The following is a 22,118-nucleotide window of genomic DNA, read 5'->3' on the forward strand; positions in this document are numbered from 1 at the left end:
GTCCTCGAATGACCGAAATTAAAAGAAAAAATAGTATGTGACTACAAATGTTTACTGATATCTCGCGGCCCACCTCACACAGACTCAGGCCGACTTTGGGTCCCAAAACATAGCTTAAGAAACCCTGTTGCTAGACAATTGAAGGTGTTCATATCGATTCCAATATTATTAAAAGACATCTGTTTTGTGACGTGATTTTGCAAGACAGCGATATGGGTTAAATTGATTATTCTGGTTTGATTTAAATACGTGTGTCGGTGTTCTTACCTGCAACAGACATGATATCTATGGGCTCTGTGGCTTAGTTGGTTAAAGCGCCTGTCTTGTAAACAGGAGATCCTGAGTTCGAATCTCAGCAGAGCCTTTTCAAGCAATTCATTGAACACGTTGGAGGAGAAGGTCACAAAACATAGCTTAAGAAACCCTGTTCCTAGACAATTGAAGGTGTCCATATCGATTCCAATGTTACTAAATAACATATTTTTTTGTGACGTGATTTTTGCAAGACAGAGATATGGATTAAATGAATGAGACTAGTTTGATTTTAATGCGTGTGGCAGTGTTATTACCTGCAACAGATAAGACATATATGGGCGCTGTGGCTTAGTTGGTTAAAGCGCCTGTCTAGTAAACAGGAGATCCTGAATTCAAATCTCAGCAGAGCCTTTTCAAACAATTCAATTAACACCTTGGTAGAAAAGGTCTTGGTGGAGGGAACTCTACTTTTCTCAAACGATGGGTTTAGAGAATTAGGAGTGTCGAGAGGAGAGAAGACGTGAGGAGGATGCAATTGAGATATTCCAATTTCACGGAAAAAGGGAACTTTTTGAATGAATTAAAATGTACCAACTGTCTAAAGTTCAACTGCTTCTTGAGTTTACTCATTTCGAGCGCTAAATGAAAAGAGTTCAGCCAGCTTGTACACGTCTCTGTCAGAGCATGAGTAGGCTCTACAATCAATCTCTGGTAGCTTGCCATGATCGTATAGTGGTTAGTACTCTGCGTTGTGGCCCCAGCAACCCCGGTCCTCAATCCGGGTCATGGCACAGCACTATCATTTCAAAAGGGTTGTATTTTGAATGAGTTTAAACTTACTTTGTGAGCTAAGAAACTCAGCAACTCTTCCATTTGACAAAGTCCCCCATCTCATGGTAGGTTAATTACTTACATTAACTGATTCATCTGCTGTTTCTTAGGTTTTTACCATTTTGAAGCTCGAGACCCAAATGAGAAATGTAGTTTCCCCGAAACGACCAAAATTATGAAGAAACAGTGTATGATTCTGAATGTTTACTCATATCTTGCGATCCACCTATCACATGCTAATGCCCACTTCTGGTACCAAACCATAGTTTAAGAATCCATGTCAGAGGATCTTGAGTTTATTCAGCTCGAGACCCAAATGAAAAATGTACTGTCCTCGAATGACCGAAATTAAAAGAAAAAATAGTATGTGACTACAAATGTTTACTGATATCTCGCGGCCCACCTCACACAGACTCAGGCCGACTTTGGGTCCCAAAACATAGCTTAAGAAACCCTGTTGCTAGACAATTGAAGGTGTTCATATCGATTCCAATATTATTAAATTACATCTGTTTTGTGACGTGATTTTGCAAGACAGCGATATGGGTTAAATTGATTATTCTGGTTTGATTTAAATACGTGTGTCGGTGTTCTTACCTGCAACAGACATGATATCTATGGGCTCTGTGGCTTAGTTGGTTAAAGCGCCTGTCTTGTAAACAGGAGATCCTGAGTTCGAATCTCAGCAGAGCCTTTTCAAACAATTCAATTAACACCTTGGTAGAAAAGGTCTTGGTGGAGGGAACTCTACTTTTCTCAAACGATGGGTTTAGAGAATTAGGAGTGTCGAGAGGAGAGAAGACGTGAGGAGGATGCAATTGAGATATTCCAATTTCACGGAAAAAGGGAACTTTTTGAATGAATTAAAATGTACCAACTGTCTAAAGTTCAACTGCTTCTTGAGTTTACTCATTTCGAGCGCTAAATGAAAAGAGTTCAGCCAGCTTGTACACGTCTCTGTCAGAGCATGAGTAGGCTCTACAATCAATCTCTGGTAGCTTGCCATGATCGTATAGTGGTTAGTACTCTGCGTTGTGGCCCCAGCAACCCCGGTCCTCAATCCGGGTCATGGCACAGCACTATCATTTCAAAAGGGTTGTATTTTGAATGAGTTTAAACTTACTTTGTGAGCTAAGAAACTCAGCAAATCTTCCATTTGACAAAGTCCCCCATCTCATGGTAGGTTAATTACTTACATTAACTGATTCATCTGCTGTTTCTTAGGTTTTTACCATTTTGAAGCTCGAGACCCAAATGAGAAATGTAGTTTCCCCGAAACGACCAAAATTATGAAGAAATAGTGTATGATTCTGAATGTTTACTCATATCTTGCGATCCACCTATCACATGCTAATGCCCACTTCTGGTACCAAACCATAGTTTAAGAATCCATGTCAGAGGATCTTGAGTTTATTCAGCTCGAGACCCAAATGAAAAATGTACTGTCCTCGAATGACCGAAATTAAAAGAAAAAATAGTATGTGACTACAAATGTTTACTGATATCTCGCGGCCCACCTCACACAGACTCAGGCCGACTTTGGGTCCCAAAACATAGCTTAAGAAACCCTGTTGCTAGACAATTGAAGGTGTTCATATCGATTCCAATATTATTAAATTACATCTGTTTTGTGACGTGATTTTGCAAGACAGCGATATGGGTTAAATTGATTATTCTGGTTTGATTTAAATACGTGTGTCGGTGTTCTTACCTGCAACAGACATGATATCTATGGGCTCTGTGGCTTAGTTGGTTAAAGCGCCTGTCTTGTAAACAGGAGATCCTGAGTTCGAATCTCAGCAGAGCCTTTTCAAGCAATTCATTGAACACGTTGGAGGAGAAGGTCACAAAACATAGCTTAAGAAACCCTGTTGCTAGACAATTGAAGGTGTCCATATCGATTCCAATGTTACTAAATAACATATTTTTTTGTGACGTGATTTTTGCAAGACAGAGATATGGATTAAATGAATGAGACTAGTTTGATTTTAATGCGTGTGGCAGTGTTATTACCTGCAACAGATAAGACATATATGGGCGCTGTGGCTTAGTTGGTTAAAGCGCCTGTCTAGTAAACAGGAGATCCTGAGTTCGAATCTCAGCAGAGCCTTTTCAAACAATTCAATTAACACCTTGGTAGAAAAGGTCTTGGTGGAGGGAACTCTACTTTTCTCAAACGATGGGTTTAGAGAATTAGGAGTGTCGAGAGGAGAGAAGACGTGAGGAGGATGCAATTGAGATATTCCAATTTCACGGAAAAAGGGAACTTTTTGAATGAATTAAAATGTACCAACTGTCTAAAGTTCAACTGCTTCTTGAGTTTACTCATTTCGAGCGCTAAATGAAAAGAGTTCAGCCAGCTTGTACACGTCTCTGTCAGAGCATGAGTAGGCTCTACAATCAATCTCTGGTAGCTTGCCATGATCGTATAGTGGTTAGTACTCTGCGTTGTGGCCCCAGCAACCCCGGTCCTCAATCCGGGTCATGGCACAGCACTATCATTTCAAAAGGGTTGTATTTTGAATGAGTTTAAACTTACTTTGTGAGCTAAGAAACTCAGCAACTCTTCCATTTGACAAAGTCCCCCATCTCATGGTAGGTTAATTACTTACATTAACTGATTCATCTGCTGTTTCTTAGGTTTTTACCATTTTGAAGCTCGAGACCCAAATGAGAAATGTAGTTTCCCCGAAACGACCAAAATTATGAAGAAATAGTGTATGATTCTGAATGTTTACTCATATCTTGCGATCCACCTATCACATGCTAATGCCCACTTCTGGTACCAAACCATAGTTTAAGAATCCATGTCAGAGGATCTTGAGTTTATTCAGCTCGAGACCCAAATGAAAAATGTACTGTCCTCGAATGACCGAAATTAAAAGAAAAAATAGTATGTGACTACAAATGTTTACTGATATCTCGCGGCCCACCTCACACAGACTCAGGCCGACTTTGGGTCCCAAAACATAGCTTAAGAAACCCTGTTGCTAGACAATTGAAGGTGTTCATATCGATTCCAATATTATTAAATTACATCTGTTTTGTGACGTGATTTTGCAAGACAGCGATATGGGTTAAATTAATTATTCTGGTTTGATTTAAATACGTGTGTCGGTGTTCTTACCTGCAACAGACATGATATCTATGGGCTCTGTGGCTTAGTTGGTTAAAGCGCCTGTCTTGTAAACAGGAGATCCTGAGTTCGAATCTCAGCAGAGCCTTTTCAAGCAATTCATTGAACACATTGGAGGAGAAGGTCACAAAACATAGCTTAAGAAACCCTGTTGCTAGACAATTGAAGGTGTCCATATCGATTCCAATGTTACTAAATAACATATTTTTTTGTGACGTGATTTTTGCAAGACAGAGATATGGATTAAATGAATGAGACTAGTTTGATTTTAATGCGTGTGGCAGTGTTATTACCTGCAACAGATAAGACATATATGGGCGCTGTGGCTTAGTTGGTTAAAGCGCCTGTCTAGTAAACAGGAGATCCTGAGTTCGAATCTCAGCAGAGCCTTTTCAAACAATTCAATTAACACCTTGGTAGAAAAGGTCTTGGTGGAGGGAACTCTACTTTTCTCAAACGATGGGTTTAGAGAATTAGGAGTGTCGAGAGGAGAGAAGACGTGAGGAGGATGCAATTGAGATATTCCAATTTCACGGAAAAAGGGAACTTTTTGAATGAATTAAAATGTACCAACTGTCTAAAGTTCAACTGCTTCTTGAGTTTACTCATTTCGAGCGCTAAATGAAAAGAGTTCAGCCAGCTTGTACACGTCTCTGTCAGAGCATGAGTAGGCTCTACAATCAATCTCTGGTAGCTTGCCATGATCGTATAGTGGTTAGTACTCTGCGTTGTGGCCCCAGCAACCCCGGTCCTCAATCCGGGTCATGGCACAGCACTATCATTTCAAAAGGGTTGTATTTTGAATGAGTTTAAACTTACTTTGTGAGCTAAGAAACTCAGCAACTCTTCCATTTGACAAAGTCCCCCATCTCATGGTAGGTTAATTACTTACATTAACTGATTCATCTGCTGTTTCTTAGGTTTTTACCATTTTGAAGCTCGAGACCCAAATGAGAAATGTAGTTTCCCCGAAACGACCAAAATTATGAAGAAATAGTGTATGATTCTGAATGTTTACTCATATCTTGCGATCCACCTATCACATGCTAATGCCCACTTCTGGTACCAAACCATAGTTTAAGAATCCATGTCAGAGGATCTTGAGTTTATTCAGCTCGAGACCCAAATGAAAAATGTACTGTCCTCGAATGACCGAAATTAAAAGAAAAAATAGTATGTGACTACAAATGTTTACTGATATCTCGCGGCCCACCTCACACAGACTCAGGCCGACTTTGGGTCCCAAAACATAGCTTAAGAAACCCTGTTGCTAGACAATTGAAGGTGTTCATATCGATTCCAATATTATTAAATTACATCTGTTTTGTGACGTGATTTTGCAAGACAGCGATATGGGTTAAATTAATTATTCTGGTTTGATTTAAATACGTGTGTCGGTGTTCTTACCTGCAACAGACATGATATCTATGGGCTCTGTGGCTTAGTTGGTTAAAGCGCCTGTCTTGTAAACAGGAGATCCTGAGTTCGAATCTCAGCAGAGCCTTTTCAAGCATTTCATTGAACACGTTGGAGGAGAAGGTCACAAAACATAGCTTAAGAAACCCTGTTGCTAGACAATTGAAGGTGTCCATATCGATTCCAATGTTACTAAATAACATATTTTTTTGTGACGTGATTTTTGCAAGACAGAGATATGGATTAAATGAATGAGACTAGTTTGATTTTAATGCGTGTGGCAGTGTTATTACCTGCAACAGATAAGACATATATGGGCGCTGTGGCTTAGTTGGTTAAAGCGCCTGTCTAGTAAACAGGAGATCCTGAGTTCGAATCTCAGCAGAGCCTTTTCAAACAATTCAATTAACACCTTGGTAGAAAAGGTCTTGGTGGAGGGAACTCTACTTTTCTCAAACGATGGGTTTAGAGAATTAGGAGTGTCGAGAGGAGAGAAGACGTGAGGAGGATGCAATTGAGATATTCCAATTTCACGGAAAAAGGGAACTTTTTGAATGAATTAAAATGTACCAACTGTCTAAAGTTCAACTGCTTCTTGAGTTTACTCATTTCGAGCGCTAAATGAAAAGAGTTCAGCCAGCTTGTACACGTCTCTGTCAGAGCATGAGTAGGCTCTACAATCAATCTCTGGTAGCTTGCCATGATCGTATAGTGGTTAGTACTCTGCGTTGTGGCCCCAGCAACCCCGGTCCTCAATCCGGGTCATGGCACAGCACTATCATTTCAAAAGGGTTGTATTTTGAATGAGTTTAAACTTACTTTGTGAGCTAAGAAACTCAGCAACTCTTCCATTTGACAAAGTCCCCCATCTCATGGTAGGTTAATTACTTACATTAACTGATTCATCTGCTGTTTCTTAGGTTTTTACCATTTTGAAGCTCGAGACCCAAATGAGAAATGTAGTTTCCCCGAAACGACCAAAATTATGAAGAAATAGTGTATGATTCTGAATGTTTACTCATATCTTGCGATCCACCTATCACATGCTAATGCCCACTTCTGGTACCAAACCATAGTTTAAGAATCCATGTCAGAGGATCTTGAGTTTATTCAGCTCGAGACCCAAATGAAAAATGTACTGTCCTCGAATGACCGAAATTAAAAGAAAAAATAGTATGTGACTACAAATGTTTACTGATATCTCGCGGCCCACCTCACACAGACTCAGGCCGACTTTGGGTCCCAAAACATAGCTTAAGAAACCCTGTTGCTAGACAATTGAAGGTGTTCATATCGATTCCAATATTATTAAATTACATCTGTTTTGTGACGTGATTTTGCAAGACAGCGATATGGGTTAAATTAATTATTCTGGTTTGATTTAAATACGTGTGTCGGTGTTCTTACCTGCAACAGACATGATATCTATGGGCTCTGTGGCTTAGTTGGTTAAAGCGCCTGTCTTGTAAACAGGAGATCCTGAGTTCGAATCTCAGCAGAGCCTTTTCAAGCAATTCATTGAACACATTGGAGGAGAAGGTCACAAAACATAGCTTAAGAAACCCTGTTGCTAGACAATTGAAGGTGTCCATATCGATTCCAATGTTACTAAATAACATATTTTTTTGTGACGTGATTTTTGCAAGACAGAGATATGGATTAAATGAATGAGACTAGTTTGATTTTAATGCGTGTGGCAGTGTTATTACCTGCAACAGATAAGACATATATGGGCGCTGTGGCTTAGTTGGTTAAAGCGCCTGTCTAGTAAACAGGAGATCCTGAGTTCGAATCTCAGCAGAGCCTTTTCAAACAATTCAATTAACACCTTGGTAGAAAAGGTCTTGGTGGAGGGAACTCTACTTTTCTCAAACGATGGGTTTAGAGAATTAGGAGTGTCGAGAGGAGAGAAGACGTGAGGAGGATGCAATTGAGATATTCCAATTTCACGGAAAAAGGGAACTTTTTGAATGAATTAAAATGTACCAACTGTCTAAAGTTCAACTGCTTCTTGAGTTTACTCATTTCGAGCGCTAAATGAAAAGAGTTCAGCCAGCTTGTACACGTCTCTGTCAGAGCATGAGTAGGCTCTACAATCAATCTCTGGTAGCTTGCCATGATCGTATAGTGGTTAGTACTCTGCGTTGTGGCCCCAGCAACCCCGGTCCTCAATCCGGGTCATGGCACAGCACTATCATTTCAAAAGGGTTGTATTTTGAATGAGTTTAAACTTACTTTGTGAGCTAAGAAACTCAGCAACTCTTCCATTTGACAAAGTCCCCCATCTCATGGTAGGTTAATTACTTACATTAACTGATTCATCTGCTGTTTCTTAGGTTTTTACCATTTTGAAGCTCGAGACCCAAATGAGAAATGTAGTTTCCCCGAAACGACCAAAATTATGAAGAAATAGTGTATGATTCTGAATGTTTACTCATATCTTGCGATCCACCTATCACATGCTAATGCCCACTTCTGGTACCAAACCATAGTTTAAGAATCCATGTCAGAGGATCTTGAGTTTATTCAGCTCGAGACCCAAATGAAAAATGTACTGTCCTCGAATGACCGAAATTAAAAGAAAAAATAGTATGTGACTACAAATGTTTACTGATATCTCGCGGCCCACCTCACACAGACTCAGGCCGACTTTGGGTCCCAAAACATAGCTTAAGAAACCCTGTTGCTAGACAATTGAAGGTGTTCATATCGATTCCAATATTATTAAATTACATCTGTTTTGTGACGTGATTTTGCAAGACAGCGATATGGGTTAAATTAATTATTCTGGTTTGATTTAAATACGTGTGTCGGTGTTCTTACCTGCAACAGACATGATATCTATGGGCTCTGTGGCTTAGTTGGTTAAAGCGCCTGTCTTGTAAACAGGAGATCCTGAGTTCGAATCTCAGCAGAGCCTTTTCAAGCAATTCATTGAACACATTGGAGGAGAAGGTCACAAAACATAGCTTAAGAAACCCTGTTGCTAGACAATTGAAGGTGTCCATATCGATTCCAATGTTACTAAATAACATATTTTTTTGTGACGTGATTTTTGCAAGACAGAGATATGGATTAAATGAATGAGACTAGTTTGATTTTAATGCGTGTGGCAGTGTTATTACCTGCAACAGATAAGACATATATGGGCGCTGTGGCTTAGTTGGTTAAAGCGCCTGTCTAGTAAACAGGAGATCCTGAGTTCGAATCTCAGCAGAGCCTTTTCAAACAATTCAATTAACACCTTGGTAGAAAAGGTCTTGGTGGAGGGAACTCTACTTTTCTCAAACGATGGGTTTAGAGAATTAGGAGTGTCGAGAGGAGAGAAGACGTGAGGAGGATGCAATTGAGATATTCCAATTTCACGGAAAAAGGGAACTTTTTGAATGAATTAAAATGTACCAACTGTCTAAAGTTCAACTGCTTCTTGAGTTTACTCATTTCGAGCGCTAAATGAAAAGAGTTCAGCCAGCTTGTACACGTCTCTGTCAGAGCATGAGTAGGCTCTACAATCAATCTCTGGTAGCTTGCCATGATCGTATAGTGGTTAGTACTCTGCGTTGTGGCCCCAGCAACCCCGGTCCTCAATCCGGGTCATGGCACAGCACTATCATTTCAAAAGGGTTGTATTTTGAATGAGTTTAAACTTACTTTGTGAGCTAAGAAACTCAGCAACTCTTCCATTTGACAAAGTCCCCCATCTCATGGTAGGTTAATTACTTACATTAACTGATTCATCTGCTGTTTCTTAGGTTTTTACCATTTTGAAGCTCGAGACCCAAATGAGAAATGTAGTTTCCCCGAAACGACCAAAATTATGAAGAAATAGTGTATGATTCTGAATGTTTACTCATATCTTGCGATCCACCTATCACATGCTAATGCCCACTTCTGGTACCAAACCATAGTTTAAGAATCCATGTCAGAGGATCTTGAGTTTATTCAGCTCGAGACCCAAATGAAAAATGTACTGTCCTCGAATGACCGAAATTAAAAGAAAAAATAGTATGTGACTACAAATGTTTACTGATATCTCGCGGCCCACCTCACACAGACTCAGGCCGACTTTGGGTCCCAAAACATAGCTTAAGAAACCCTGTTGCTAGACAATTGAAGGTGTTCATATCGATTCCAATATTATTAAATTACATCTGTTTTGTGACGTGATTTTGCAAGACAGCGATATGGGTTAAATTAATTATTCTGGTTTGATTTAAATACGTGTGTCGGTGTTCTTACCTGCAACAGACATGATATCTATGGGCTCTGTGGCTTAGTTGGTTAAAGCGCCTGTCTTGTAAACAGGAGATCCTGAGTTCGAATCTCAGCAGAGCCTTTTCAAGCAATTCATTGAACACATTGGAGGAGAAGGGCACAAAACATAGCTTAAGAAACCCTGTTGCTAGACAATTGAAGGTGTCCTTATCGATTCCAATGTTACTAAATAACATATTTTTTTGTGACGTGATTTTTGCAAGACAGAGATATGGATTAAATGAATGAGACTAGTTTGATTTTAATGCGTGTGGCAGTGTTATTACCTGCAACAGATAAGACATATATGGGCGCTGTGGCTTAGTTGGTTAAAGCGCCTGTCTAGTAAACAGGAGATCCTGAGTTCGAATCTCAGCAGAGCCTTTTCAAACAATTCAATTAACACCTTGGTAGAAAAGGTCTTGGTGGAGGGAACTCTACTTTTCTCAAACGATGGGTTTAGAGAATTAGGAGTGTCGAGAGGAGAGAAGACGTGAGGAGGATGCAATTGAGATATTCCAATTTCACGGAAAAAGGGAACTTTTTGAATGAATTAAAATGTACCAACTGTCTAAAGTTCAACTGCTTCTTGAGTTTACTCATTTCGAGCGCTAAATGAAAAGAGTTCAGCCAGCTTGTACACGTCTCTGTCAGAGCATGAGTAGGCTCTACAATCAATCTCTGGTAGCTTGCCATGATCGTATAGTGGTTAGTACTCTGCGTTGTGGCCCCAGCAACCCCGGTCCTCAATCCGGGTCATGGCACAGCACTATCATTTCAAAAGGGTTGTATTTTGAATGAGTTTAAACTTACTTTGTGAGCTAAGAAACTCAGCAACTCTTCCATTTGACAAAGTCCCCCATCTCATGGTAGGTTAATTACTTACATTAACTGATTCATCTGCTGTTTCTTAGGTTTTTACCATTTTGAAGCTCGAGACCCAAATGAGAAATGTAGTTTCCCCGAAACGACCAAAATTATGAAGAAATAGTGTATGATTCTGAATGTTTACTCATATCTTGCGATCCACCTATCACATGCTAATGCCCACTTCTGGTACCAAACCATAGTTTAAGAATCCATGTCAGAGGATCTTGAGTTTATTCAGCTCGAGACCCAAATGAAAAATGTACTGTCCTCGAATGACCGAAATTAAAAGAAAAAATAGTATGTGACTACAAATGTTTACTGATATCTCGCGGCCCACCTCACACAGACTCAGGCCGACTTTGGGTCCCAAAACATAGCTTAAGAAACCCTGTTGCTAGACAATTGAAGGTGTTCATATCGATTCCAATATTATTAAATTACATCTGTTTTGTGACGTGATTTTGCAAGACAGCGATATGGGTTAAATTAATTATTCTGGTTTGATTTAAATACGTGTGTCGGTGTTCTTACCTGCAACAGACATGATATCTATGGGCTCTGTGGCTTAGTTGGTTAAAGCGCCTGTCTTGTAAACAGGAGATCCTGAGTTCGAATCTCAGCAGAGCCTTTTCAAGCATTTCATTGAACACGTTGGAGGAGAAGGTCACAAAACATAGCTTAAGAAACCCTGTTGCTAGACAATTGAAGGTGTCCATATCGATTCCAATGTTACTAAATAACATATTTTTTTGTGACGTGATTTTTGCAAGACAGAGATATGGATTAAATGAATGAGACTAGTTTGATTTTAATGCGTGTGGCAGTGTTATTACCTGCAACAGATAAGACATATATGGGCGCTGTGGCTTAGTTGGTTAAAGCGCCTGTCTAGTAAACAGGAGATCCTGAGTTCGAATCTCAGCAGAGCCTTTTCAAACAATTCAATTAACACCTTGGTAGAAAAGGTCTTGGTGGAGGGAACTCTACTTTTCTCAAACGATGGGTTTAGAGAATTAGGAGTGTCGAGAGGAGAGAAGACGTGAGGAGGATGCAATTGAGATATTCCAATTTCACGGAAAAAGGGAACTTTTTGAATGAATTAAAATGTACCAACTGTCTAAAGTTCAACTGCTTCTTGAGTTTACTCATTTCGAGCGCTAAATGAAAAGAGTTCAGCCAGCTTGTACACGTCTCTGTCAGAGCATGAGTAGGCTCTACAATCAATCTCTGGTAGCTTGCCATGATCGTATAGTGGTTAGTACTCTGCGTTGTGGCCCCAGCAACCCCGGTCCTCAATCCGGGTCATGGCACAGCACTATCATTTCAAAAGGGTTGTATTTTGAATGAGTTTAAACTTACTTTGTGAGCTAAGAAACTCAGCAACTCTTCCATTTGACAAAGTCCCCCATCTCATGGTAGGTTAATTACTTACATTAACTGATTCATCTGCTGTTTCTTAGGTTTTTACCATTTTGAAGCTCGAGACCCAAATGAGAAATGTAGTTTCCCCGAAACGACCAAAATTATGAAGAAATAGTGTATGATTCTGAATGTTTACTCATATCTTGCGATCCACCTATCACATGCTAATGCCCACTTCTGGTACCAAACCATAGTTTAAGAATCCATGTCAGAGGATCTTGAGTTTATTCAGCTCGAGACCCAAATGAAAAATGTACTGTCCTCGAATGACCGAAATTAAAAGAAAAAATAGTATGTGACTACAAATGTTTACTGATATCTCGCGGCCCACCTCACACAGACTCAGGCCGACTTTGGGTCCCAAAACATAGCTTAAGAAACCCTGTTGCTAGACAATTGAAGGTGTTCATATCGATTCCAATATTATTAAATTACATCTGTTTTGTGACGTGATTTTGCAAGACAGCGATATGGGTTAAATTAATTATTCTGGTTTGATTTAAATACGTGTGTCGGTGTTCTTACCTGCAACAGACATGATATCTATGGGCTCTGTGGCTTAGTTGGTTAAAGCGCCTGTCTTGTAAACAGGAGATCCTGAGTTCGAATCTCAGCAGAGCCTTTTCAAGCATTTCATTGAACACGTTGGAGGAGAAGGTCACAAAACATAGCTTAAGAAACCCTGTTGCTAGACAATTGAAGGTGTCCATATCGATTCCAATGTTACTAAATAACATATTTTTTTGTGACGTGATTTTTGCAAGACAGAGATATGGATTAAATGAATGAGACTAGTTTGATTTTAATGCGTGTGGCAGTGTTATTACCTGCAACAGATAAGACATATATGGGCGCTGTGGCTTAGTTGGTTAAAGCGCCTGTCTAGTAAACAGGAGATCCTGAGTTCAAATCTCAGCAGAGCCTTTTCAAACAATTCAATTAACACCTTGGTAGAAAAGGTCTTGGTGGAGGGAACTCTACTTTTCTCAAACGATGGGTTTAGAGAATTAGGAGTGTCGAGAGGAGAGAAGACGTGAGGAGGATGCAATTGAGATATTCCAATTTCACGGAAAAAGGGAACTTTTTGAATGAATTAAAATGTACCAACTGTCTAAAGTTCAACTGCTTCTTGAGTTTACTCATTTCGAGCGCTAAATGAAAAGAGTTCAGCCAGCTTGTACACGTCTCTGTCAGAGCATGAGTAGGCTCTACAATCAATCTCTGGTAGCTTGCCATGATCGTATAGTGGTTAGTACTCTGCGTTGTGGCCCCAGCAACCCCGGTCCTCAATCCGGGTCATGGCACAGCACTATCATTTCAAAAGGGTTGTATTTTGAATGAGTTTAAACTTACTTTGTGAGCTAAGAAACTCAGCAACTCTTCCATTTGACAAAGTCCCCCATCTCATGGTAGGTTAATTACTTACATTAACTGATTCATCTGCTGTTTCTTAGGTTTTTACCATTTTGAAGCTCGAGACCCAAATGAGAAATGTAGTTTCCCCGAAACGACCAAAATTATGAAGAAATAGTGTATGATTCTGAATGTTTACTCATATCTTGCGATCCACCTATCACATGCTAATGCCCACTTCTGGTACCAAACCATAGTTTAAGAATCCATGTCAGAGGATCTTGAGTTTATTCAGCTCGAGACCCAAATGAAAAATGTACTGTCCTCGAATGACCGAAATTAAAAGAAAAAATAGTATGTGACTACAAATGTTTACTGATATCTCGCGGCCCACCTCACACAGACTCAGGCCGACTTTGGGTCCCAAAACATAGCTTAAGAAACCCTGTTGCTAGACAATTGAAGGTGTTCATATCGATTCCAATATTATTAAATTACATCTGTTTTGTGACGTGATTTTGCAAGACAGCGATATGGGTTAAATTAATTATTCTGGTTTGATTTAAATACGTGTGTCGGTGTTCTTACCTGCAACAGACATGATATCTATGGGCTCTGTGGCTTAGTTGGTTAAAGCGCCTGTCTTGTAAACAGGAGATCCTGAGTTCGAATCTCAGCAGAGCCTTTTCAAGCAATTCATTGAACACATTGGAGGAGAAGGTCACAAAACATAGCTTAAGAAACCCTGTTGCTAGACAATTGAAGGTGTCCATATCGATTCCAATGTTACTAAATAACATATTTTTTTGTGACGTGATTTTTGCAAGACAGAGATATGGATTAAATGAATGAGACTAGTTTGATTTTAATGCGTGTGGCAGTGTTATTACCTGCAACAGATAAGACATATATGGGCGCTGTGGCTTAGTTGGTTAAAGCGCCTGTCTAGTAAACAGGAGATCCTGAGTTCGAATCTCAGCAGAGCCTTTTCAAACAATTCAATTAACACCTTGGTAGAAAAGGTCTTGGTGGAGGGAACTCTACTTTTCTCAAACGATGGGTTTAGAGAATTAGGAGTGTCGAGAGGAGAGAAGACGTGAGGAGGATGCAATTGAGATATTCCAATTTCACGGAAAAAGGGAACTTTTTGAATGAATTAAAATGTACCAACTGTCTAAAGTTCAACTGCTTCTTGAGTTTACTCATTTCGAGCGCTAAATGAAAAGAGTTCAGCCAGCTTGTACACGTCTCTGTCAGAGCATGAGTAGGCTCTACAATCAATCTCTGGTAGCTTGCCATGATCGTATAGTGGTTAGTACTCTGCGTTGTGGCCCCAGCAACCCCGGTCCTCAATCCGGGTCATGGCACAGCACTATCATTTCAAAAGGGTTGTATTTTGAATGAGTTTAACTTCTACTGCCTCAGAAACCCGGATCCGGGAGCACCCCCCACCCCCCACACACTGTTTAGCATAGCTAGCATAGCTTCACAAGTAGATAGTAGCATCTAAATATCATTAAATCACAAGTCCAAGACACCAGATGAAAGATACAGATCTTGTGAATAAAGCCACCATTTCCGATTTTTAAAATGTTTTACAGGGAAGACACAATATGTAAAGATGTACATCTATTACCTAAAAACACATTAGCATAATCCACCATCTTTTATTTGTCCACCAACACCAGTAGCCATCACCAATTCGGCTAAACTAAGATATTTATAGCCCCTAACCAACAAAAAAACTCATTAGATGACAGTCTGATAACATATTTATGGTATGGGATAGGTTTTGTTAGAAAAATGTGCATATTTCAGGTAGCTGCCATAGGTTACAATTGCACCCACCGTCACAAATGGACTAGAATAATTACAATGAGCAACGTGTTTACCTAACTACTAATCATCAAACATTTCGTAAAAATACACAGCATACACTAATCGAAAGACACAGATCCTGTGAATACAGACAATATTTCAGATTTTCTAAGTGTCTTACAGCGAAAACACAATAAATCGTTATATTAGCATAGCACATAGCACATAGCAGCCCAGCATTGATTCTAGCCAAAGTGAGCGATAAAAGTCAACATCGCCAAAAGATATTAATTTTTTCACTAACCTTCTCAGAATTCTTCCGATGACACTCCTGTAACATCATTTTACAATATACATATACAGTTTGTTCGAAAAGGTGCATATTTAGCCATACAAAACCGTGGTTACACAATGAAAATAGTAGCAAAACAAGCCTGAAAATGTCGGTCGCCATCTTTCAGAGTGATCTAGTTTAATTAATAGCTAATCATATACTTGACTAAAAAATACAGGGTTTACAGGAATCGAAAGACAAATTAGTTCTTAATGCAACCGCTGATTTACATTTTTAAAATTATCCTTACTTTTCAATACAGGGTTCGCCAAGTGAAGCTATACCAAACAAAATGGCGAAATATGCGTTTAAAATATTTCGACAGAAACACGATTTATCATATTAAATATTGCTTACTTTGAGGTGTTCTTCCATCAGATTCTTGGGCAATGTATCCTTTCTATGTTATAAACGTCTTTTGGTCGATAGATGTCCTCTGTCCTTCGAAATGTCCACCACCAACGACCGACACCCCAAAACGTGTCCAAAGTTTCAGAGTGCACAACAAATAAATTCCTCTAAAATCGCACTAAACGGATATAAATTGCTATAAAACGGTTCAAATTAACTACATTATGATGTTTTTAACACCTAAAACGAGTAAAAACATGACCGGAGAAATATTGCTGGTTAGAAAACGATTTGGAACGAGGCAGGTCCGATGCCCTTCACGCTTCAGGCGCACGACGAGAAAGGGCGGTCTCTATACATTTTGGTCTTTTATACTGGCTGTGAATATCCCATCGATTCCATTGAAAGCGTGATGACGTACAGACACCCAGAGGAAGACGTAGGCAGTGTCGGTTTCTTCATAGCATTCACTGTCGCCTTAAAAACAGACCCCAGATCAGAGGTAAAAAAAATTGAAATCTGAACCCTGTCATGAAAAGTGCTGTAGAAATTGTTCTGTACAACTCAGAGACAAAATTTCAACTTCTATAGAAACTAGAAGGTGTTTTCTATCCAATAATAACAATAATATGCATATTGTACGATCAAGAATTTAGCACGAGGCAGTTTAATTTGGAGACACAAATATGCTAATGCGGAACAGCACCCCCTATAGTTCCAAGAGGTTAAACTTACTTTGTGAGCTAAGAAACTCAGCAACTCTTCCATTTGACAAAGTCCCCCATCTCATGGTAGGTTAATTACTTACATTAACTGATTCATCTGCTGTTTCTTAGGTTTTTACCATTTTGAAGCTCGAGACCCAAATGAGAAATGTAGTTTCCCCGAAACGACCAAAATTATGAAGAAATAGTGTATGATTCTGAATGTTTACTCATATCTTGCGATCCACCTATCACATGCTAATGCCCACTTCTGGTACCAAACCATAGTTTAAGAATCCATGTCAGAGGATCTTGAGTTTATTCAGCTCGAGACCCAAATGAAAAATGTACTGTCCTCGAATGACCGAAATTAAAAGAAAAAATAGTATGTGACTACAAATGTTTACTGATATCTCGCGGCCCACCTCACACAGACTCAGGCCGACTTTGGGTCCCAAAACATAGCTTAAGAAACCCTGTTGCTAGACAATTGAAGGTGTTCATATCGATTCCAATATTATTAAATTACATCTGTTTTGTGACGTGATTTTGCAAGACAGCGATATGGGTTAAATTAATTATTCTGGTTTGATTTAAATACGTGTGTCGGTTTTCTTACCTGCAACCAACAGTTAATCTATGGGCGCTGTGGCTTAGTTGGTTAAAGCGCCTGTCTTGTAAAAAGGAGTTCCTGAGTTCGAGTCTCAACAGAGCCATTTCAAGCAATTCATTGAACACATTGGAGGAGAAGGTCACAAAACATAACTTAAGAAACCATGTTGCTAGACAATTGAAGGTGTCCTTATCGATTCCAATGTTACTAAATAACATATTTTTTTGTGACGTGATTTTTGCAAGACAGAGATATGGATTAAAAGAATGAGACTAGTTTGATTTTAATGCGTGTGGCAGTGTTATTACCTGCAACAGATAAGACATATATGGGCGCTGTGGCTTAGTTGGTTAAAGCGCCTGTCTAGTAAAAAGGAGATCCTGAGTTCGAATCTCAGCAGAGCCTTTTCAAACAATTCAATTAACACCTTGGTAGAAAAGGTCTTGGTGGAGGGAACTCTACTTTTCTCAAACGATGGGTTTAGAGAATTAGGAGTGTCGAGAGGAGAGAAGACGTGAGGAGGATGCAATTGAGATATTCCAATTTCACGGAAAAAGGGAACTTTTTGAATGAATTAAAATGTACCAACTGTCTAAAGTTCAACTGCTTCTTGAGTTTACTCATTTCGAGCGCTAAATGAAAAGAGTTCAGCCAGCTTGTACACGTCTCTGTCAGAGCATGAGTAGGCTCTACAATCAATCTCTGGTAGCTTGCCATGATCGTATAGTGGTTAGTACTCTGCGTTGTGGCCCCAGCAACCCCGGTCCTCAATCCGGGTCATGGCACAGCACTATCATTTCAAAAGGGTTGTATTTTGAATGAGTTTAAACTTACTTTGTGAGCTAAGAAACTCAGCAACTCTTCCATTTGACAAAGTCCCCCATCTCATGGTAGGTTAATTACTTACATTAACTGATTCATCTGCTGTTTCTTAGGTTTTTACCATTTTGAAGCTCGAGACCCAAATGAGAAATGTAGTTTCCCCGAAACGACCAAAATTATGAAGAAATAGTGTATGATTCTGAATGTTTACTCATATCTTGCGATCCACCTATCACATGCTAATGCCCACTTCTGGTACCAAACCATAGTTTAAGAATCCATGTCAGAGGATCTTGAGTTTATTCAGCTCGAGACCCAAATGAAAAATGTACTGTCCTCGAATGACCGAAATTAAAAGAAAAAATAGTATGTGACTACAAATGTTTACTGATATCTCGCGGCCCACCTCACACAGACTCAGGCCGACTTTGGGTCCCAAAACATAGCTTAAGAAACCCTGTTGCTAGACAATTGAAGGTGTTCATATCGATTCCAATATTATTAAATTACATCTGTTTTGTGACGTGATTTTGCAAGACAGCGATATGGGTTAAATTAATTATTCTGGTTTGATTTAAATACGTGTGTCGGTTTTCTTACCTGCAACCGACAGTTAATCTATGGGCGCTGTGGCTTAGTTGGTTAAAGCGCCTGTCTTGTAAAAAGGAGTTCCTGAGTTCGAGTCTCAACAGAGCCATTTCAAGCAATTCATTGAACACATTGGAGGAGAAGGTCACAAAACATAACTTAAGAAACCATGTTGCTAGACAATTGAAGGTGTCCTTATCGATTCCAATGTTACTAAATAACATATTTTTTTGTGACGTGATTTTTGCAAGACAGAGATATGGATTAAAAGAATGAGACTAGTTTGATTTTAATGCGTGTGGCAGTGTTATTACCTGCAACAGATAAGACATATATGGGCGCTGTGGCTTAGTTGGTTAAAGCGCCTGTCTAGTAAAAAGGAGATCCTGAGTTCGAATCTCAGCAGAGCCTTTTCAAACAATTCAATTAACACCTTGGTAGAAAAGGTCTTGGTGGAGGGAACTCTACTTTTCTCAAACGATGGGTTTAGAGAATTAGGAGTGTCGAGAGGAGAGAAGACGTGAGGAGGATGCAATTGAGATATTCCAATTTCACGGAAAAAGGGAACTTTTTGAATGAATTAAAATGTACCAACTGTCTAAAGTTCAACTGCTTCTTGAGTTTACTCATTTCGAGCGCTAAATGAAAAGAGTTCAGCCAGCTTGTACACGTCTCTGTCAGAGCATGAGTAGGCTCTACAATCAATCTCTGGTAGCTTGCCATGATCGTATAGTGGTTAGTACTCTGCGTTGTGGCCCCAGCAACCCCGGTCCTCAATCCGGGTCATGGCACAGCACTATCATTTCAAAAGGGTTGTATTTTGAATGAGTTTAAACTTACTTTGTGAGCTAAGAAACTCAGCAACTCTTCCATTTGACAAAGTCCCCCATCTCATGGTAGGTTAATTACTTACATTAACTGATTCATCTGCTGTTTCTTAGGTTTTTACCATTTTGAAGCTCGAGACCCAAATGAGAAATGTAGTTTCCCCGAAACGACCAAAATTATGAAGAAATAGTGTATGATTCTGAATGTTTACTCATATCTTGCGATCCACCTATCACATGCTAATGCCCACTTCTGGTACCAAACCATAGTTTAAGAATCCATGTCAGAGGATCTTGAGTTTATTCAGCTCGAGACCCAAATGAAAAATGTACTGTCCTCGAATGACCGAAATTAAAAGAAAAAATAGTATGTGACTACAAATGTTTACTGATATCTCGCGGCCCACCTCACACAGACTCAGGCCGACTTTGGGTCCCAAAACATAGCTTAAGAAACCCTGTTGCTAGACAATTGAAGGTGTTCATATCGATTCCAATATTATTAAATTACATCTGTTTTGTGACGTGATTTTGCAAGACAGCGATATGGGTTAAATTAATTATTCTGGTTTGATTTAAATACGTGTGTCGGTGTTCTTACCTGCAACAGACATGATATCTATGGGCTCTGTGGCTTAGTTGGTTAAAGCGCCTGTCTTGTAAACAGGAGATCCTGAGTTCGAATCTCAGCAGAGCCTTTTCAAGCAATTCATTGAACACATTGGAGGAGTAGGGCACAAAACATAGCTTAAGAAACCCTGTTGCTAGACAATTGAAGGTGTCCTTATCGATTCCAATTTTACTATATAACATATTTTTTTGTGACGTGATTTTTGCAAGACAGAGATATGGATTAAATGAATGAGACTAGTTTGATTTTAATGCGTGTGGCAGTGTTATTACCTGCAACAGATAAGACATTTATGGGCGCTGTGGCTTAGTTGGTTAAAGCGCCTGTCTAGTAAACAGGAGATCCTGAGTTCAAATCTCAGCAGAGCCTTTTCAAACAATTCAATTAACACCTTGGTAGAAAAGGTCTTGGTGGAGGGAACTCTACTTTTCTCAAACGATGGGTTTAGAGAATTAGGAGTGTCGAGAGGAGAGAAGACGTGAGGAGGATGCAATTGAGATATTCCAATTTCACGGAAAAAGGGAACTTTTTGAATGAATTAAAATGTACCAACTGTCTAAAGTTCAACTGCTTCTTGAGTTTACTCATTTCGAGCGCTAAATGAAAAGAGTTCAGCCAGCTTGTACACGTCTCTGTCAGAGCATGAGTAGGCTCTACAATCAATCTCTGGTAGCTTGCCATGATCGTATAGTGGTTAGTACTCTGCGTTGTGGCCCCAGCAACCCCGGTCCTCAATCCGGGTCATGGCACAGCACTATCATTTCAAAAGGGTTGTATTTTGAATGAGTTTAAACTTACTTTGTGAGCTAAGAAACTCAGCAACTCTTCCATTTGACAAAGTCCCCCATCTCATGGTAGGTTAATTACTTACATTAACTGATTCATCTGCTGTTTCTTAGGTTTTTACCATTTTGAAGCTCGAGACCCAAATGAGAAATGTAGTTTCCCCGAAACGACCAAAATTATGAAGAAATAGTGTATGATTCTGAATGTTTACTCATATCTCGCGATCCACCTATCACATGCTAATGCCCACTTTGGGTACCAAACCATAGTTTAAGAATCCATGTCAGAGGATCTTGAGTTTATTCAGCTCGAGACCCAAATGAAAAATGTACTGTCCTCGAATGACCGAAATTAAAACAAAAAAATAGTATGTGACTACAAATGTTTACTGATATCTCGCTGCCCACCTCACACAGACTCAGGCCGACTTTGGGTCCCAAAACATAGCTTAAGAAACCCTGTTGCTAGACAATTGAAGGTGTTCATATTGATTCCAATATTATTAAATTACATCTGTTTTGTGACGTGATTTTGCAAGACAGCGATATGGGTTAAATTAATTATTCTGGTTTGATTTAAAAACGTGTGTCGGTGTTCTTACATGCAACAGACATGATATCGATGGGCTCTGTGGCTTAGTTGGTTAAAGCGCCTGTCTTGTAAACAGGAGATCGTGAGTTCGAATCTCAGCAGAGCCTTTTCAAGCAATTCATTGAACACATTGGAGGAGAAGGGCACAAAACATAGCTTAAGAAACCCTGTTGCTAGACAATTGAAGGTGTCCTTATCGATTCCAATGTTACTAAATAACATATTTTTTTGTGATGTGATTTTTGCAAGACAGAGATATGGATTAAATGAATGAGACTAGTTTGATTTCAATGCGTGTGGCAGTGTTATTACCTGCAACAGATAAGACATATATGGGCGCTGTGGCTTAGTTGGTTAAACCGCCTGTCTAGTAAACAGGAGATCCTGAGTTCGAATCTCAGCAGAGCCTTTTCAAGCAATTCATTGAACACATTGGAGGAGTAGGGCACAAAACATAGCTTAAGAAACCCTGTTGCTAGACAATTGAAGGTGTCCTTATCGATTCCAATTTTACTA

The 22,118-nt window shown here is 39.5% G+C and overlaps 27 non-coding genes across 27 annotated transcripts; all 27 read left to right on the forward strand.

Moving 5' to 3' along the window:
* The first annotated feature begins 290 nt into the window (after window positions 1-290).
* trnat-ugu (transfer RNA threonine (anticodon UGU)) lies at window positions 291-364 on the forward strand. Its single transcript has one exon. It is a non-coding gene; the product is annotated as a tRNA-Thr (tRNA).
* A 228-nt stretch (window positions 365-592) lies between these two features.
* Window positions 593-666, forward strand: trnat-agu (transfer RNA threonine (anticodon AGU)). Its single transcript has one exon. It is a non-coding gene; the product is annotated as a tRNA-Thr (tRNA).
* A 1,040-nt stretch (window positions 667-1,706) lies between these two features.
* trnat-ugu (transfer RNA threonine (anticodon UGU)) lies at window positions 1,707-1,780 on the forward strand. The gene has a single exon. It is a non-coding gene; the product is annotated as a tRNA-Thr (tRNA).
* Window positions 1,781-2,820: 1,040 nt separating this feature from the next.
* On the forward strand, window positions 2,821-2,894 carry trnat-ugu (transfer RNA threonine (anticodon UGU)). The gene has a single exon. It is a non-coding gene; the product is annotated as a tRNA-Thr (tRNA).
* Window positions 2,895-3,122: 228 nt separating this feature from the next.
* Window positions 3,123-3,196, forward strand: trnat-agu (transfer RNA threonine (anticodon AGU)). The gene has a single exon. It is a non-coding gene; the product is annotated as a tRNA-Thr (tRNA).
* Window positions 3,197-4,236: 1,040 nt separating this feature from the next.
* trnat-ugu (transfer RNA threonine (anticodon UGU)) lies at window positions 4,237-4,310 on the forward strand. The gene has a single exon. It is a non-coding gene; the product is annotated as a tRNA-Thr (tRNA).
* A 228-nt stretch (window positions 4,311-4,538) lies between these two features.
* Window positions 4,539-4,612, forward strand: trnat-agu (transfer RNA threonine (anticodon AGU)). The gene has a single exon. It is a non-coding gene; the product is annotated as a tRNA-Thr (tRNA).
* Window positions 4,613-5,652: 1,040 nt separating this feature from the next.
* trnat-ugu (transfer RNA threonine (anticodon UGU)) lies at window positions 5,653-5,726 on the forward strand. Its single transcript has one exon. It is a non-coding gene; the product is annotated as a tRNA-Thr (tRNA).
* A 228-nt stretch (window positions 5,727-5,954) lies between these two features.
* On the forward strand, window positions 5,955-6,028 carry trnat-agu (transfer RNA threonine (anticodon AGU)). Its single transcript has one exon. It is a non-coding gene; the product is annotated as a tRNA-Thr (tRNA).
* A 1,040-nt stretch (window positions 6,029-7,068) lies between these two features.
* On the forward strand, window positions 7,069-7,142 carry trnat-ugu (transfer RNA threonine (anticodon UGU)). Its single transcript has one exon. It is a non-coding gene; the product is annotated as a tRNA-Thr (tRNA).
* A 228-nt stretch (window positions 7,143-7,370) lies between these two features.
* On the forward strand, window positions 7,371-7,444 carry trnat-agu (transfer RNA threonine (anticodon AGU)). Its single transcript has one exon. It is a non-coding gene; the product is annotated as a tRNA-Thr (tRNA).
* Window positions 7,445-8,484: 1,040 nt separating this feature from the next.
* Window positions 8,485-8,558, forward strand: trnat-ugu (transfer RNA threonine (anticodon UGU)). The gene has a single exon. It is a non-coding gene; the product is annotated as a tRNA-Thr (tRNA).
* A 228-nt stretch (window positions 8,559-8,786) lies between these two features.
* trnat-agu (transfer RNA threonine (anticodon AGU)) lies at window positions 8,787-8,860 on the forward strand. The gene has a single exon. It is a non-coding gene; the product is annotated as a tRNA-Thr (tRNA).
* A 1,040-nt stretch (window positions 8,861-9,900) lies between these two features.
* On the forward strand, window positions 9,901-9,974 carry trnat-ugu (transfer RNA threonine (anticodon UGU)). The gene has a single exon. It is a non-coding gene; the product is annotated as a tRNA-Thr (tRNA).
* Window positions 9,975-10,202: 228 nt separating this feature from the next.
* Window positions 10,203-10,276, forward strand: trnat-agu (transfer RNA threonine (anticodon AGU)). Its single transcript has one exon. It is a non-coding gene; the product is annotated as a tRNA-Thr (tRNA).
* Window positions 10,277-11,316: 1,040 nt separating this feature from the next.
* Window positions 11,317-11,390, forward strand: trnat-ugu (transfer RNA threonine (anticodon UGU)). Its single transcript has one exon. It is a non-coding gene; the product is annotated as a tRNA-Thr (tRNA).
* A 228-nt stretch (window positions 11,391-11,618) lies between these two features.
* On the forward strand, window positions 11,619-11,692 carry trnat-agu (transfer RNA threonine (anticodon AGU)). Its single transcript has one exon. It is a non-coding gene; the product is annotated as a tRNA-Thr (tRNA).
* Window positions 11,693-12,732: 1,040 nt separating this feature from the next.
* Window positions 12,733-12,806, forward strand: trnat-ugu (transfer RNA threonine (anticodon UGU)). Its single transcript has one exon. It is a non-coding gene; the product is annotated as a tRNA-Thr (tRNA).
* A 228-nt stretch (window positions 12,807-13,034) lies between these two features.
* Window positions 13,035-13,108, forward strand: trnat-agu (transfer RNA threonine (anticodon AGU)). The gene has a single exon. It is a non-coding gene; the product is annotated as a tRNA-Thr (tRNA).
* Window positions 13,109-14,148: 1,040 nt separating this feature from the next.
* Window positions 14,149-14,222, forward strand: trnat-ugu (transfer RNA threonine (anticodon UGU)). The gene has a single exon. It is a non-coding gene; the product is annotated as a tRNA-Thr (tRNA).
* Window positions 14,223-14,450: 228 nt separating this feature from the next.
* Window positions 14,451-14,524, forward strand: trnat-agu (transfer RNA threonine (anticodon AGU)). The gene has a single exon. It is a non-coding gene; the product is annotated as a tRNA-Thr (tRNA).
* Window positions 14,525-17,688: 3,164 nt separating this feature from the next.
* trnat-agu (transfer RNA threonine (anticodon AGU)) lies at window positions 17,689-17,762 on the forward strand. The gene has a single exon. It is a non-coding gene; the product is annotated as a tRNA-Thr (tRNA).
* Window positions 17,763-19,104: 1,342 nt separating this feature from the next.
* On the forward strand, window positions 19,105-19,178 carry trnat-agu (transfer RNA threonine (anticodon AGU)). Its single transcript has one exon. It is a non-coding gene; the product is annotated as a tRNA-Thr (tRNA).
* Window positions 19,179-20,218: 1,040 nt separating this feature from the next.
* On the forward strand, window positions 20,219-20,292 carry trnat-ugu (transfer RNA threonine (anticodon UGU)). Its single transcript has one exon. It is a non-coding gene; the product is annotated as a tRNA-Thr (tRNA).
* Window positions 20,293-20,520: 228 nt separating this feature from the next.
* On the forward strand, window positions 20,521-20,594 carry trnat-agu (transfer RNA threonine (anticodon AGU)). Its single transcript has one exon. It is a non-coding gene; the product is annotated as a tRNA-Thr (tRNA).
* A 1,041-nt stretch (window positions 20,595-21,635) lies between these two features.
* trnat-ugu (transfer RNA threonine (anticodon UGU)) lies at window positions 21,636-21,709 on the forward strand. Its single transcript has one exon. It is a non-coding gene; the product is annotated as a tRNA-Thr (tRNA).
* A 228-nt stretch (window positions 21,710-21,937) lies between these two features.
* trnat-agu (transfer RNA threonine (anticodon AGU)) lies at window positions 21,938-22,011 on the forward strand. The gene has a single exon. It is a non-coding gene; the product is annotated as a tRNA-Thr (tRNA).
* The last annotated feature ends 107 nt before the right edge of the window (window positions 22,012-22,118 follow it).

The sequence above is a fragment of the Salvelinus fontinalis genome, unplaced genomic scaffold, assembly GCF_029448725.1.
Source record: "Salvelinus fontinalis isolate EN_2023a unplaced genomic scaffold, ASM2944872v1 scaffold_2030, whole genome shotgun sequence".
In the NCBI taxonomy this organism is placed as follows: Eukaryota; Metazoa; Chordata; class Actinopteri; order Salmoniformes; family Salmonidae; genus Salvelinus; species Salvelinus fontinalis.